The sequence below is a fragment of the Lissotriton vulgaris genome, chromosome 4_1 (genome assembly GCF_964263255.1).
Source record: "Lissotriton vulgaris chromosome 4_1, aLisVul1.2, whole genome shotgun sequence".
Lineage (NCBI taxonomy): Eukaryota > Metazoa > Chordata > Amphibia > Caudata > Salamandridae > Lissotriton > Lissotriton vulgaris.
The window spans coordinates 421,661,766-421,679,479 of record NC_141691.1 but is presented as its reverse complement, the minus strand read 5'-3'; positions in this window follow the sequence as shown (position 1 = coordinate 421,679,479).

Here is a 17,714-nt window from a genome sequence, read left to right as displayed (position 1 = left end):
CCAACTACTGCTCTCCATAAATCTGCCTTCTTGGCTAGTGGGAGTTTGTGGTAACAAACAGATATTTCAGAAATGAACATTTAATTCCCCTCCTACGCATAGCTGAGCTTTCTTTTTGTGATAGTCTCATGAGACCCCCTTCTTTTTGTGGCCAGTTGGCCTTCTGGCTGGTTGCTTCTTCCTGGATTGATTTACTTTTGATAGCCGAATTCTAGAAAGTTTGCTTGGTATAAGCATCATTTTTTTAAGTAAAGCACGATGCATAGTAAATATGGTTCGGCCCTTGTCTAAAAATGTTGTGCAACGCAGCCACAATTTTTTTTGTATTCAATACACCAATTTGTGAGTTTTAGTAAATGTAAATCTAGGCCGTGGAAGCTGACGGTTGGTATGGCTTGAATGGAACCCACCTGTTGTTTGCCCAGTATAGGAGGCAAATGTCAAACTTTGTTTCAAAATGCAGACTTTCTTCATTTTTTGTGAAGGAATGTTTGGTAGTTTGTGGGAAATACCAATGTTTTTACTACCCAGTGCTCCCAAACTTCGCCCAATTAAAGTAATATCTAAAAACCCTAAATGGGCCTATGGTTTTGGATAGGAAATGCTCAAAGAACGGTTTGGGATGTAGGTAACTGCTTTATTTTTCTCCAAGATAAAATGCATCCAGGATAACCTACCAATCGCCCACATTTAAAAAAAACTATTACCTTAGAGCTGTTTCTTGGTTGTGTATTTCATCTTCATATTTAAGTTTACTAGTAGTAAAGTTAGGACTCCTAACTTTAGGACTCCTAAAATGAGAAAAATCCTAAATTTAAGACTTTTGGTATAATGCAATTGCTCCTGTTTAGTGATGCTTTCCACGCCCATACGTAAAGTAGGTTATGGGCAAAAACACCAATCTACCCAGAGAATCAGAAAGGCTGGGAATGGTACATGCTTGGCAGGGATTGTGGACCAATGACAATCCTTTCCAAACTGTGTATATCCAATTTGTATAAATCCAATTACTCCTCCCTCCTCTATGCTATACATCTAAATACATATATGGTGCACATGTTTAGCTCTTATACATAACGTCAAAGATCAGAGGCGTAGCCATGAGGCTCACGCACCAAGACCACGAGGAATTCATATGCAGATGAGCATCAGGAGTAGGCCTACAGAGCTCAGAGCAAACCAGGAGGATTAGCAACAATTAACTCAAGGAGATTGCTGATAAATAAACTGGAACCCTGGGACTGGTGACTTGAGAGAACCAGCCAATGATGCATATAGTAGTTCCATTAAGAAAGGTATGACCACAGTAGTTCCAGGACACCGTAGTCAGTAACATTATAAACAGGCTGGTATCTTTTATCGCAATCCCTGGCAACATTGTATTAGGGCTCTTTTGGATCCTGCTATGTGCTTTGGTTCGTCCACTGGCTTTTACATTCCTTCATCTTTATTTCCCTCTCCTTTGTACCATATGTTTCCTGTTTCCCAACACTTCCTTCTGTTTCATATTCCCTCATAGTTGCATGCTTCTGTTTGTATTTATCTGTTCCATTATTGACAATATGTCCTCTATACTGAATTCTCCATATCTGTTCTAGGGGTATCTATTAGTAGATGAGACACAGTGAAGGCCCTCCTTGAGTTAAGACCTAATGAAGTCCTGTACCAGTTACTGACGTAGTGTACCTTGCCTTTCTTCCCTTGCTTTGTTTCCTTCTTTCCTGTTGGGCCCCCACTAGTGACCCTTGAGATGCTTTCTTGGTAAACTCAGTTGAAAGGGCAGGGTTTACGTCACATCTTCAAACCAACTTACTCATGCATCCCAACTTGTCTTAACACATACTCCTACCTTCTCAATGGTGCACGGAGATGAGAGAAGGCCCCGGTATAGCTCTCTAACTTAGGTTTGGAAACTAGTGCTAGGACTATGGTGCACCGTACTGGGCTTCATGCCTGTAACAATAGAGAGGGTACGATTGTAAGGCCACGATGACAGGATCATGGAGCAGCAATTCCCCTTACACTTCAAATGAAGCCTCGGGTACACTGCTCAAAAGGGGTGCCTTGCTGAGACGCAGTCTGAAGAATTATTCCTTTCTTCTGATTGGAGTTCGAAGCATCACCTGCACTCTGTGATGGATCCTAATTCACACTATCTATGGGGAGAAAAGAAGTACCGCCTGACATAGACACTCATGCTAGCAGTTCTCCCTCTGCAGCACATCATTATCAGAACCAGTAGGCACCTGCAAGGAAGGGCCTATGCGATGAGTGTCACATTTTTGAGATAAGAAATCCTTAAAGCTATATCACAATTATATTTAATTTTACCATATGTAGTTTTCAGTCCTCCCCACTGAAGGGAGATTTTAGCTGGTACTCTTACTACAATGAAACATATCAAAAGCACACACATTTGAGTCATCATACAAAATATCTGGGGCCAATCCATCAATCACACCTGAAGAGCCATATGGTATGCTAAGTTGATCAAGTCCATCATTCCGATGGTTATACAAATGACAAGCTTGGAATCACTTATATGATAATGACTCAATAAGGGACTATATCACTGATATAACTCAAAATATGCCCAATTCATAGCACTGAAATGCTCATTCAATTATTTAATTGCTGACCCAAAAACTCCCGTCTCTGTTTACAGCTGTCCTCATAACACAGACTGTGGCTGCATACTGCTTCAAAGAAATGTGAGTCCCTTACTGTTTGTACTTCATTAAATTGCATCAGCTATCTTAAGGCAAGAGAGCTAAGCAACCAATTTTCTGTTGATGTCTACATGGACAGTAATTGACAGTAAAAGTCCTCATGAAAGTAAATTAATAGTTGCAGTTGAACAGTTTGTTTTGGAATATTTGTATTCAGAAGAATGGTGTACCTGTGTTAAGGCTGGGTTTTGGCATTGACACTCACTACTTTGTCCATTAGGGTGGCAGGGGACTTTAGCACAGTTCAGGCAGGTATCGCTTACTGTGATAGTAACAACCAGCATGATTGCCTTCAAGTTACAAAACGTTTGATGGAAGGCTGTTCACTAAATGTTTTAACTTTTTGTTTTTTTAGAAACACAATTTCAAAGTAGAAGGTTGTTTCCAAAACACAAAAAACTATTCAACCCAACACCTTCAATATTTTCTCCCAAGGGTGTGTGGGGTCATTAGCCAGGTTTGTGATAGGGTATCCTGTCCGTTAAACTTTATTTGAGAAATTGGTTTGTTGTATGAGGAGAGTGTGAGCCCTTCTCAAGCAACAGCCACAGTGCTTGCCAAGGTGGACCAAAATAAAGTAATTAAATTAAACTGTTCTTAACCCTCTGGTAGTTTGGCACAAAAGCAGGCAGGCTTAACTTAGAGGCAACGTGTAAAGTGTTTATGTAGTACTCAAACAGTAATAAAGTAGAAATGCAAACAAAGAAAAATTCCAAACCAATTTAGAAACATAGATTGAGATTTAGCACATAAAATGACACAAAAAACCAATCAGTAGAACTTGATGTTGTGAGCTTTTAAAATATAAAGTGAATAACAGCTCCCAAAAGATGAAAGTGGCTACTCCAGTAATGCAAGACTGGGGAAACATCTTAACTGATGCCCAACCGCAATGGAGCGTGGTTTTAAAACACAAAGTGGATTGTGACCTGTGCCTGCTTACCTTCAGGTTTAGAAGAATATTTTCACAAAAATGTTTGAAGATGGTAAAGTTCAGTGGGACAAAGCAGCCGGTGGTGTCTGAGAAGGAGGCGTGGTGTTCAGGGAGACACTGGACAAATATGTGCTGAAGATTTCTACATCCAGACTTGTGGGCATATTTACAATGCCCCTGTGGCACTTTTATGGCCCAAAAGCATCACTTTTTGACTCTCCAGATGTGCAGTGTGCCAGCCAATATTTACAGGGCCACACAAAGCCTCCCTTCATGGCTTTTCATGGTCTTGTAAATAAAGAGCAAGGCAATGCCTTGCTCTGAGTGGAAGGGGCATGGGTGTTGCTGTGTGTGTTCTCACACAACACCCATGTTTTTTGACACTGCCCTAGATTTACAACATATTGTAAATCTGGGGCAGGCTTGACATGTAGAAATGTTTATATTTCCCATTGTTTGTTCCTCTTTCCACATGTGCTTCATTCTGTAGCACACATAAAACTAGGAAAGCATCTCCTTTGATTGTTTTTGTGCAAGAAGGTGTCGCTTCATGTACAAAAACAATCACGTCAACAAAACAGCCACCCTGGTGCAAGAGTGCCTGCATTGGCGCACAGCTGCAGTTTGCGTGCCAGGGCTGGAAGAAAGGGCAGGAATGTGCGTTATCTTGTAGGTACAGTGCATTCCTGCCCTGTCCTTTTGACATAGGGTAGCACAGCTAGAAGGCTTGCATTACTGCCCTATGCCAATATATTGTAAATATAACCTAAAGTCTCTTTTTTGGAGGTTTAAAAATATCCAGCAGGATGAATATGCAGGTTGTAGCCAATGAACCCTTGACAAGCCTGGATACCCCTTTTGTGAGGAGCCACTGAACAGGGTCTGTTGCTGCAGAGAAGAACGTAGCGGGATCTAAAGTGGAGTCAGTCCATTCAGCCGTACACCTTGAGTGGATCAGTAACCAGGTAGGTGTTAGTCTCCTCTGGGTTTTCAGGGCACTTTTTGGCCAAAAATGTTTGAAGTCTGAGGTTTGTCTAGGTCTATAGTCAAGTCAAGTCAAGTCATAACATTTATATAGCGCACTACATACCCAGAGGGTTTCAAGGCGCTTAGGAAGGGGAGGAGGATTATTTGTCAAATATCCACGTTTTAAGCTGCTTTCTGAACGCTAGGTGATTCTGGGTGAGGCGAAGGTAAGCTGGAAGTGAGTTCCATGTTTTGGCAGCCAGGTATGAGAAGGATCTGCCTCCCATGGAGGTCTTGTTGATGCGAGGTACAGTGGCGAAGGCTTGGCTGGAAGAGCGAAGTTGGCGGGAGGGGGTATAAAAGGACAGTCGAGAGTTGAGGTACTCTGGTCCGATGTCGTAGAGTGATTTGTGTGCGTGGGTAAGCAGTCGGAAAGTAATCCTCTTATTGACGGGTAGCCAGTGGAGGTCTTTAAGGTAACCAGAGATGTGTTCGTTGCGTGGGATGTCTAATATGAGCCTGGCTGAGGCGTTTTGGATTCGTTGTAGTTTCTTCTGGAGTTTTGCGGTAGTACCTGCGTAGAGGGTGTTTCCGTAGTCCAGTCGGCTCGTGACCAGAGCGTGGGTGACTGTTTTCCTTGTTTCGGAGGGGATCCAGCGAAATGTTTTTCTGAGCATGCGAAGAATGTTAAAGCAGGAAGAGGATATGGCGCTGACTTGTTTGTTCATTGAGAGTGAAGAATCCAGGATGACGCCTAGGTTCCGTGCGTGGTCTGTCGGGATGGGTGCTTTTCCGAGGGCTTCCGGCCACCAAGAGTCGTCCCATGCAGAGGGGGATTTACCTAAGATGAGGACTTCTGTTTTGTCTGAGTTCAGTTTCAGACGGCTTTGTTTCATCCATTCGGCGACTTCTTTCATTCCCTCGTGTAGGTTAGTTTTGGCGGTGCTGGGGTCCTTGGTGAGAGATAGGATCAGTTGAGTGTCATCCGCGTAAGAGATGATGTTGAGGTTGTGTTGGCGGGCGATGGCCGCGAGGGGGCTCATGTATACGTTGAAGAGGGTGGGACTGAGTGAGGATCCTTGTGGTACGCCGCAGATGATTTCAGAGGCCTCGGACTTGAATGGTGGGAGGGTACCTTTAGCACCACTTACAAGGGTCCAGGAGGGACACCAATTGGACAGTGAGTATTTACTTAGGCTGGGTCCAGGTGCATGTTTAAGATGGTTGGAGCATTTTGTGTCCCTGAGGCTCTGGTTAGGAGGCCAGCCAGTTAGCCTTTGTAGTCACACAGGTAGTCCTGGTGTCAACTAGAATGCATGTCTCAAGCAGAAAGGCAGTCCTTTGAGGGCACAGGGCAGGATTCAGGAAGCAGGAACGTCCTCTGAAGAACACAGCAGGTCAAAGACAGAAGGACAGTCCTCTGAGCGTCCTCCACAGGTCCATATGAGAACGGAAGAGTGGTTCTGAGGGACCTACATTTAATCCTGATGACAGCCTTGAAGTGGGAGAAACTTAAAGAGTTTTCTCCTCCACAGATAGTGTTGGAGTGTCCTCCCTGCCCTGGGTCTAGGATGTCTGGAAGCACAAAAGGATAGTGTGATGTTCTTTGTGAATGGGCTGAGGCAACTTCTATGAAGTGCAAGTGAGGCTGTGGACAGCCCCACCTCTCCATCGTGCTAGGATGGCATATCCTACCAATCACCAGTCCCCCTATTGTATGGCTGCCTGGAAGGAATACATAAAGGCCAAGGAAACAGGGTACAGGCACCAAATGGTTAGGAAAAGAAAATGCCAACTTTCTAGAACTGGTCCCAGTATGCTTGTTTCCGGTCCAGGAAGGAACTGGCTTGGCAGTTCAAGCTGGACTGTTGTCAAGAGGAACAGGGTCAAGACTGATTTGCATATGACTGAGTGTAAACTGGGGTGGCATGGTGAGCAAAAGAACGATGGACTTAACCCAGATCCCAGAGGAGGAACCTAATGTTCACACCATTCGTTGTACGAAGCAGTGGGAATATTCCAACAATTTATTTATTTTTGGAAGCCCTGATGAAGTTCAATTACTTAATTTTAACGAAATACGTTGGCTGGATGTTTTATATAGGAATAAAAGATCAGAAAATAAAATAAAAAGGAACACCTATAACTAAGATTGCTTGCTTTGTGATTATGGATCAGAAGATTACCAGTGCACTGTTCCATCAAGTAAAATTAACCCAGATCTTGTGACTAGGGTAGAACGTTTAAATTGCTTGGCAATCCGTCTGTCATCTGTGTTTCTTTTTCTTTCTCGCCCTAAGTGCACCAGGTGTGCCCATACATGGGTCCCGGACTCACTGTGCTACTGGATTCAAGCTAGCCCTGCTGATGAGGGGTGATGCCCCGAAACCAGTCCCAGGATCCTTGTTTGCGGTATAGTGAGGACCTGGCTTGGCAATTCGGGCTTGACTGTTCCCATGAGGAACAGGGTCAAGACAGATTTGCATATAACTGGGTCTAAACTGGGGTGGCATGGTGAGCAAAAGAAGAAGGGATTAAACCCAGATCTCTTAACTGGGTGGTGAACGTTTGATTTATTCTTCATTTTGTCAATCATCTGTGTGTGTTTAACTTTCTAGAAGTGGCACTTTCAGAATTATGACTTAAAATCTGACTTTACCATTAAAAAGGATTTTAAATTAATTATAGCTCCTTAGACACCAAGCAGGGCATTTCTACCTGTTCCCAAACAAAAGCTATCATTTAGTAGGTTTAATTAGGTAACCCAGTGTTATCCAGTGGGAGAGGTCGGCCTCAAAGTAGTAAAAAAAAGAATTTGTGAATTTTTCACTACAAGATCATGTAAAACTTGAAAGTGCATGCCCAGCCTTTTAAATACTGTGCACCATTTCCTATGGCCTGTTTAGGACCTATTTTAGGGTCGACATATATATAAAAAACAGAGTTTCTGGCCTGATATGGGGTTTATTTAGTCAGATCAAATTGCCAGTTTAAAACCGCACACAGACTACAATGGCAGACCTGAGACATGTTGTAAGGTCCTATGTTAGTGAGTGGCACAATAAGTGTTATGTTATTTTAACTTAATATTGCGCACAAGTCAACCCAACGGAGACCTTGGCAATATGGATAAACAAAGCAGCAAGACTAAAGGGCAAAATTTGAATATGTAAGTCTTTAATCATTTGTTTAATTTGGTATAGTCAGTGCATGTGCGGATATGGATGGGCAATACGTCGGGACCAAGTAAGAAAAGGATCTGCCTTTGCACCTTAGGTATCGGATGCGGGGAATGTTAAGTAGTCCTTTATACATTGTTCGCACATTACTAGTAGGAAGATATTGTTTAAGCTTCTGGCTGTAAGTAACTTCCTCCTTTCCCAGTTAAAGATTTATATGATACATAAGTACATGAAATTTGCCAACCAAGGGCCCTATTATGTACAAGGCGCATCATCCGTTTGGCCACCTTAAAACAGGTGCGCCCTATTACACAAAATGCATTACCCTAAAGGCAACCGCAAACTTGTCCTGCCCTGGGGGCAGCATATTCTTGTGAAATACGGAGAGTCTTTGAAGCAGAAGCTCTGTGTTTCACTGTGGAGGAGGTATCCCACCTTCACTTTGAAAGGGGATTTGAGATCCCATTACAGGCAGGTGCAGTGATTGACTGCATCCATCTGCAAGGAGATGTGTGGGTGGCCCATTTCCCCCTTCCACAGGGCTGCTATCAGGGGGCGCAATGAAAGTTATAATATGGTGTGGGCACAGGGTCAAAGAGAGTCCCGGATTTGCAAGGGGCATGCCCTCATGCAAATGAGGGAGTTCCCTATTGAGAAAATGCTTGTGCAGTATGTGTGCCTGTGCTTTCAGTATTACAGAAGGGTCCACAAAATGTTCTGTGGCCCCTTATGTAATACCAAACTGACCCTGGGGTAAGCAAAGCTGGCACAAATATTTGTTGAGCCAACGGGGCACTTTGTGTAATACGGCCCCTGCTATAATCCAATTTTACCATGTTTTAGGTAGTGAGCACAAGCACTTTAGCACTGGTTAGTAGTAGTAAAGTGCCAGAGTTATAAGGCAAAGAAAAACAAATTCAGCAATTCAAGAGGGGAAATGGCAAAAGGCTTGGACAAAGACCACCCTAAGGTTGACAAGTCTTACACTCTAAGTATGGTCCTCAATCTTTTTTAAATAAGGAAATGTCTACTTCATGGAATTAATTGTATGCACCTTAAAAATGATGACATGTTTAAAATTAAGTTCAATATGATGGTGTGTTTGTTTGTGTGTGTGAAAGCTAATTTGCCCAATGAAATATACACTGCTTGTAAATTACCTTACCTCTTTTGATTCAGATATAGTTGGGCCATTTGCACAAGTTGGATTTGGTGTACAGTTACATTTTGGAATACAGTTACATTCGTGATTTCATGGCCTCCTCTGTTTTGAAATCAAATCAGCTTCACTCATGTATATATATACGAAAGAGACAGATAAAAAATATATTTGATCTGAGAAAAGCTGCAGTGTTCACTGTACCTCCAAATAATGAAACCAACAGTTCAATAAGAAAACAGTGGCTGGTGCTCAGAACTGTTACACCAACAAAAAGTAGCAATGGGTCAAGCAAAAGAAAACTAAGTATCTGTGTGAAAGAAGGTGGAACCAACTCAACTTATCAACAGGACCAATGAAATCACACCTATGGTATTCATTCATTATGAAAAAATTCCCATCAGTATCGACCGAGAAAGCCCTTCATCATCTGGGATCCTTCATTGCATGAAGGAAAGACTGTATACCCACAGTGGATTGGCAGGTGTATACGCCTAATCTAGCCTGTGAGTCCCAGTGATATATGTGAAGGTGTCAGGTTCCAACTGAATAGCAGTGCAAGCAACGTGAAAAAATCATAAAGTGAAGAGTGTGTATCAGCAGATAAAATTGGATAGTGAAGGGGTGAGAAACTTTAATGTGCACCTCTTCACTCCCAAATCATAAAAAGAGTGCGAAAATAGAAGTATAAATAAATAACTACTAATGAGTGTGTTAGGTCGACATGTTTCTGCAGACTAGACGGAGCCAAAAGGTATCCTGCTGCTTCATCAGGACCATTAATGCTACTGCTATATCATTAAATACAAGTATAAGTATAAAAAGGTATTTTATCACCTGATTGTGATTTCGATCAACCTTCTCCTGACTTCATGGTCCAAAAAGTGTATTAAAGTGCCCAGGAAGCACACAAACAGATACATAAAAAGGAAACACATGACAGTTAGTCATATTTTCATTGTTGCATCTTACACTTTAAAAGGCAATGCTCCCATTTAGAGCATACATAAATGATATGTATGCCTTCACTCGATAGGCACACATACGCTCAAATATACACCTGAGGAATGGGAAGAAGATCCCCCAGGAACAAGCGGGGACATCGACAGGACCAGCCTCGTAATAAACTTGAGCTCACATGTGCTGACTGATACTGAGAAACAGGTCCTAAACAGAGGGTTAGGGTTTGTTGCTACCCATATCGGGGACCCATTTCTCACACAGATTGAGATGGGTACGTTTTTCCGTAAGATCCGGCTACACTTTCTGTTCTCTAATAAAAATGGAGATGACATAGATATGTTGACTTGTGATGACAACACAGGTCTCAAGAGACCATCTACATTCAATCCCACTTCTGTGGGACTTCCGGCGAAAGTTTTGACCTTCGAGGAAGCAGTAGATCATGACCTGAGAATTTTATTCCAACAACCTCACAAGCCTTTTATCAACCTGTGTAAAAGAGAACAGGAGGCCCTGAAGGGCTTGGCTAACAATGAGTCAGGGATAGTAAAACCCGCGGATAAGGGCGGGGCCATAGTCATTCTGGACTCTGGAACCTACCGCGATGAGTGTCTACGACAACTCAATGACACTAAATCCTACCGGAAATTGACAACTGACCCTACAGAGAGGCTTTCAACCGTGATTGGGCATGTTGTAGAAGAGGCTTTAGCAGAGGGATGGCTTACTGCTAAGGAGGTCCAATATCTGTGTGCAGTGAACCCTGTAATGCCATACTTCTACGTATTGCCGAAAGTACACAAAACACAACGGCCACCTCCGGGAGGTATTTTCTTTGTAACACACAACAGAATGTACATATCTGTAAATTCAGTAGTTAGTAAAATGGAAACAAATATTTTAACAGGATGAAAACGAAACAAGATACTTAAACGTGGTGGTGTGGAAATGATAAATATTCACTGAAATCTGATTTCCTCAGTCACATTATTGTTTGTGTGCAATTTAGTTTTATCAGTAAAATGGTATGTCTGGGCAAGTTTAGTGGCCATTTCAATGGAAAATTCCTGGTTGTAAATGACAGTGGACTCCCACATGACGCGTCAGTAACACTATAAAAAACACTCCTTCATTTCCTTTAAAGCTAGGTGGGTCACCAAGTTTGACATTCTTAAAATTGGGAAGTAGTTCTAAAAAAATGAGGAACTACTGGAATAGAATGAATTTACGGCAGCCCAGGTGGGACAGTCTTCACTTCTTTTTTATTTTTATTTTATCTACCATTTTGTTACAGCATAGCGAAACAGTCATAGTCATTCACTGTCTTTGACATTACATTTGAAGAAAGTGAGATGGAGCCTAATGTAACAGTACTGCATTTATCATAACATGCAGCAATAAGGAGAAGAGTAGCAGCCAGGCTTAGAAACACAATCCCGATGGCCTATGTCCTTAATTCAGATAACAGTCTTCCGCCGTCCAGCATCGGGAGGCCGAACCCTCCCGCACCCAGACGTTCCAAAGGTGACCATAAAAGCAAAGAGACCTGGTTCTCACAAGGCAAATCAGCACATTGGGTAGCAAACAATGGAAATTAGTGAACCATATTCCCCACCCGGCAGGGACAATGCCCCGTTCCACTGTGAGTCAGAGGCTTGATGAACACTCTCCACATAGGCGCTGTAAGTTCCCTAAATGTCCTTGGGGCGGGAGGAGCTAGGTAGAGTGCTGGAATATACTTCACTATTTGTGTTACGATAAGCCAGACTATTCAACTAACTCTGCAAAGTGGGAACTGTCCTACGGCCCCAGGGAATAGCAATTTCTCTTTTGGCCAGCAGCAGACTGAGGGATACAAATTTCCTAATGCTTTTGGGAAAGTTTACAACATAAGCCAGGAGAGCCACTTCAGGTGTGGGGATGAGGGTCAAGGCTGTCATGTTACCTAGTGTTTTGTGCACCTTCTCCGAATATGGCAGTAGTTTCTGACAGGTTCAGGTGAGGTGTGCAAAATCAGCATGTGGGGCGTCGCATTTACGACAGGTGTGGGGTCTATTCGGGGTCAGTCTATGGGATCTGGCAGGAGTGATGTATGTTCTACGCAAGAACTTAAAGTGCATTAGTTTATGCTTGCTGTTTAGAGAAACCTCTCAAGTGACTGCTCAGCATTAAGCCCATTGATCGTCCGTGATGGGGGGCCAAAGTTACCGTCCCAATCCCCGCAAATCTTGTCATCATTAACTGGAAGCATCTCGGTGCAAGCCTTATAGAGTTTAGATATGAGGTGAACCCCACTTTCGCTCTCAATGATGTGTGAGAGGGGAGTGAATGAGTCTGGTTCAATAGGGAACCAGGGAAACGTGGCACACAAAGCCGAACAGATCCGCCCTAAAAGAAAGGTATCCATAAATGAAGCTTCGCGAAAGCAGACATCTTCCGTGGCAGAGTAAATATGTGCCCATCTGGGAATAAATCTCCCAGTCTTGTGATGTCAAATTTGGCCGGAGTGCTCTGTACCAGTTTTCACCAGTGATTGGCAGCCAGCGGGCATTGGGAATAGGGACAGCAGAGGAGTATAGCGTCAAAGTGCTGGTGAATTGTCTCAGCTTGTCCCAAGCCCAGCAGGTAGTAGAAGATGTCTGTATATGAGTAGGGTCTCTGGGTATGCCCTTGGGCAGGGCGGTGGACAGACTCTCAGGAAGTATGAAATCCACCTCTGGGCAGAGAAACAGGATCCTCTCGTCAGGGTGGAATCATGCAAAGGCGTAGCTGCATTGGGCCATGAGATAATAGAGTTGTAAGTCTTGCACCCCATATCATCCTCTCTCATGTGGCAGTGAGAACCTACCAACGGATGTGAGCCTGTTTTCCCCCACACCTTATAAGATGAGAATGTAACATCAGAAAAAAACTGTTCGGGAGGGGTATGGGGATGTTGTTAAAAAGATATACAAATTTGGGAAGAACTAGCATCTTGAGCACTGCAAATCTACTGGCAATAGATAATGGCAGCCGTAGCCATCTCTCCATTTGATCTTCAAAGGCGCTGATTGCCTGCCCATAGTTGAGCAGAAGTATTTGGGCGGTATCTAGGTGGATGTGGAAGCACAAATATTTAACTGACTCAGTGCACCACTCAAGGGGAAATTCACAATCCCATGGAGTTGTGCAAGGGGGTTAATGGGAAAATAACCCACTTGCGCCAGTTGATGCCAGGCCAGATTGCCGACCAAAGCAGAGAATCTCCCTAATGAGAGGCTTAAGGTTCACCTGGGGCTCTCTTACATAAAGGATGGTGGCATCCATGTATAGCGAGACCAGGAGGGGGCCGGTGTTGATTTGCAAGCCCCTCTGCAGATGCCTTTTCTGGAAATGGCGGATTAAGGGGTCCATGGCAAGGATAACCAATAACGGCGAAGGGGACAACCCTGTTGTGTGCCGCAGGATAGAAGGAAGGGACGGGAGAGTGTGCCATTCAGGCGAAGTCTCGCTGTGGGGCGGCTGTATAGGAGTGCAGTGGTCACAATAAATCCCACCGGTATGCCCATGCTGCGTATTACAGACACGAAGAAAGGCCACTCCAGGGTCTCAAAGGCCTTCTTGGTGTCCAATAGGATAGCGGCGGTGGGAACCTCAGGGTTAATTCTGTGGAGGATCAAGCACAGAGTCCTGAGATTTAATGAGGTCAATCCGTGAGATACAAAGCCGGACTGGGCCGGTGAGATGAGAAATTCCATTAATTGGTACTGGTGCATGTCAATGATCTTAGCGATAACGTTATAATTCAAATTGAGTATGAACAAAGGTCTGTAGGACCCGCATAAGGTCTTTGCCCGGTTTGGGAAGGAAACGACTGCTTCACGGAGTGTGGGGTTAGAATTTGCTTCTCGAGGACCTCTGCATACACTTCGATTAGTTGCGGCACCAGCAATTCCTTGTATGTCTTGTCAAACTCCCCGGTAAAGCCATTCAGCCCCGGGGCAGTAGACCCTCTATGGCTTCGATTGCGCCGAGTCCTTCGGCTTCAGAAATGGGCTCTGCCAAGAAATCCTGCATATGTTTTTCTAGATATACCAAGGTGATTTCTGATAGATAAACCTCCTGAGCTGTGGAATCGCACCCTACTTTGGAAGTGTAAAAAGACATAAAATAAGCAAGGAATTCGCCTCGGATCTCTGCGGTGCTTTTGAGCACCTGGTTAGTGGAAGAACGCAGCTCGGTAAAGTAGGCTTTTCTATAAGGAGGCCACAGCATCTGAGCAAGCACCCGACCCGGATATTCACCTTTACCGTATCATCAGGCGTTTGATATTTACCCAGAAAGTGTATCTCCTGGTCTGTGGAGTCCCTATATTCAGTGAGGAGGGCCAAACATTCTCCAGCCATGTCCGCGCTAGGAGTGTGCAATGTAGTGCTACCTAATTCTGTGAGGTCGCGTTCTAAGCAGGAAAGCAAGGAGCGGAGATCTTTGTGCACCCCTGCATGCTCAGCAATGCATACATCCCTGATGTAGGCCTGGAATACCTCCCACAGAACAGCCCAAGTGTCAACGAGCCCGTGGTGATGGTGAAGTAGTCCTCAATGGCCTCACACACTTCAGTGTAAAAAATGTAATTGTGGAGGGCGCGACTTGGGAAGCGACATTGCTGCTCAAACCCATCTGTTTGGGGAAACTGAAGAAGAAGATTAACGGGGGAACGGGGCAATGGTCTGAATATATTCTCGGGAATTTCACAAGTGGAGATGCTGGGGGGATAAAGACAATAATCGATTCTAGTCCAGGTGTTATGCTGGCCAGCATAATGAGTGGGGTTACGTTTGCGGCAAATATCTAGCAGGGACTGATGTTCGCAAAGGTCAAGTAGAGCCCGGCGAGCGTGTCTTTTTTTGCCCTGGGGAGTCTGCAGTGCCATCCAATTCAGGTTTAAGGAGTAGGTTGAAATCCCCACCAACCAGCAATGAGAAAGGATCTAACTTTGTAAGCTGGGCATGTAGGGAACGGAAAAATTCCGAGGAGTCAGTGTTCGGGGCGTATATGCAAACCAATGCCACAATATGACCCATGAGCGACTCATTGACAATTGCGTACCTACCCTCCTTGTCTGCCATAACAGACTAAAGGGGACCCTCTTGTGTATGAGAATGGCCATGCCCCTGGCATAATTGCAAAAATTAGCGAAGCACCTGTGCGCACCCCAACTTGAAGCAAAGTGAGCGGAGTCAGATTTGGGTAACTGCGTTTCCTTTAAAAAGGCAATATCCACATTGTGCTGGGGAAGGTAATGAACAAGTTGCCTTCTCTTATGGTTATCATTGAGCCCCCTGACGTTCCAGGACATCAAGAACAGGCTAGAGGGGCCAACTATGTTGTCCAGCTGAGCCATCTGAGAGAGATGGCATGAATGACAGATGCATGCACCAACAGTTAAATGCGAACTGTGACAGTGAATAAATCAGAAAATAACCAACCATTTCTATGCAATAGCAATCATCCCCCACACCCCCACCCAACTTCACCACAAAGAGAGCAAGGCAAATCAAGAGCGGATAACAATATGTGTAGTACCAAATGACTTTACAGTGGAGTGAGAAAACCCAGAAATGGTACATCCGTGGAACCCAAAACAAACCCAAGGTGTACACCATGAGGTGTGGCAACGCCACAACAGGCGACCAGCTAATTGGAATATTTCAAAATGAAGAGTAGTATTTATCCCCATACAATCCAACTATAATGAAAAAGAGACAACTCAGCAGAGTAAACCAGTTTCAGCCCTAGAGAAAAGGGCCGTTCTTGTGTCAGAACCACTATGTGGAGGGGAGGGTCTTCACCTGTCGGCAGCTGTCTGGTTGCTGTTTTGTTTATCAGCATGGCAAAATTCCTGAAACTCGGTTGGATCCTCAAAGGTGCGGTCTCCACCGCCAACGTCAACTCTCAACCTGGCAGGGTATAGCACCCCGTATTTCAAACCCAAGTGTGGCCTTGACCCCATTGTATTTGCAGCGGGCCTCCTGCACCATGATCGTAAAGTCCAGGTAGAAAGCAAGTTTGGAGCCCTTCCATGTGTTGTCTCCTCATTCTCTGGTGAGGCGTGGTGCAGTGTCGTGATCCTGAAAGTTCATGATGCGCGGAATGATGGGTCGTGGAGGGCAACCCGGTTTGGGCTGGGGGTCCAAGGAACATTAATCACGCTCCACCACAAATCCAGATGTAAAGGACTCTATCCCAAACGGTTGTATGACAATCCATCGTCTGCAATGTCCTCGCGGTCGTTCGCATCGCGGCCAATACATCGCAGAAGCAATTACATCGGCAATTTTGTCATCGCACGTCGTTACGACGCAAATGCGGCCACAGACTAGGATCGCGGTCACATCGGCGACATGACATCGCGCTACATGACAACGCGATGTTTCACCTAGCCAATGGGTCGGTGGGGGGGTGGGGAGTATATATGGTATATTTAGTGTTGCGCACCGATTCTGCGCCCATTTGTGCCTGGCCCTATCTTTCCCTCGTTTTAATGCCCCTGTGTCCTCATTTTTCGTCCCCTTCGGACCTATCTTTCCCTGGTTTTCCGTGCACTTCTATCCACATCAGATCCAAAACATTTCAATCTGTTTGTTGTCTAGTAAAGTGTATGCACATTTTTACAGTACAGCAGTCTGTGCTTATTATTGTAAGCTATGACATATATGTGATTGGGGTTTCTTGGTCGCAACTGATCAACAGAAGCTGGTATTTACCAGATGAATTCTTACGATCAGCTCTTCTGTTCAATGTGGGGATTCGTAGGTGTGGCGCGTGAGCCCTCCGCCTGGAAGGTTGTCTCCCCCCTAAAGGTCTCCGCCGCTCCACAGGGTCCAGGAGAGAAGCGCGGTCTGTATCGGTGGCTATTTATAGACCTGCTGGGGAGCGAGAGAGCATTGCACGTAACGGGAGGACAGGGCGGTGCTCTGGGATGCTCTTTGAATTATACAATTGCAATATGTTTCACGTATTTACAATTGCATGCATGTCGCTTGTCACATATTTGAAGTGACTTGCCCGGAAGCATGCGATTTTCAGTGTCGCACTCTCGCCATGTTTTAGATCCAGGTTCCAAGATCAGCCCAGCAGCTGGTGCTTTAAGTGGGATTACAAATATGGGCCTTTGCACGAGGCGTGCGTGGCCTTTATAATTCATGCATGTATGTGCATTAGCATCCCATGTTTGACAAATTCGTAAATGGGTCTCACTGGACACAGCAAAATCCCAATTATTAAAGGATATCTTATTCATCACTTAATGTATAGCTTCTTTATCCAGGTCCAAAGAGAAAAAAAAACTTGATATGGTAAGTATAAAAAGTAAGTGGCAATACAGTGGTTATTCATCTGCAGTGAAATGATGACTTGGCCCCGGGGACACTCTGCCTACTCTGTTTAACAAGAGTAGCCACCTGTCACCTAGTCCATGAGTCACCACAGGGACGCCAGGTGACATTGTGTTGCACCACTAACGTGCAACAGGTAGGAAGGTGGGGGTGCCTTTCTAACACTGATAGAAATAGAGGGTCCTGGGTCAATGGCTCTATTTTGGCTTTGCCAGGGTCTGGCGTGCGTAGAGCACTGAGTCCAATTTAAGATAATGTGCTTTCTTGATGAGAGCAAATGGACCTTGTATAAATCATTTATGTATAAGTTAATGAAATGAGTGAAATACGGGAAACTTGCAAATATGAATGGATATACTGCAATCCATCCTTCATTCACGCATCCATGCACCCATCCCCAGTACC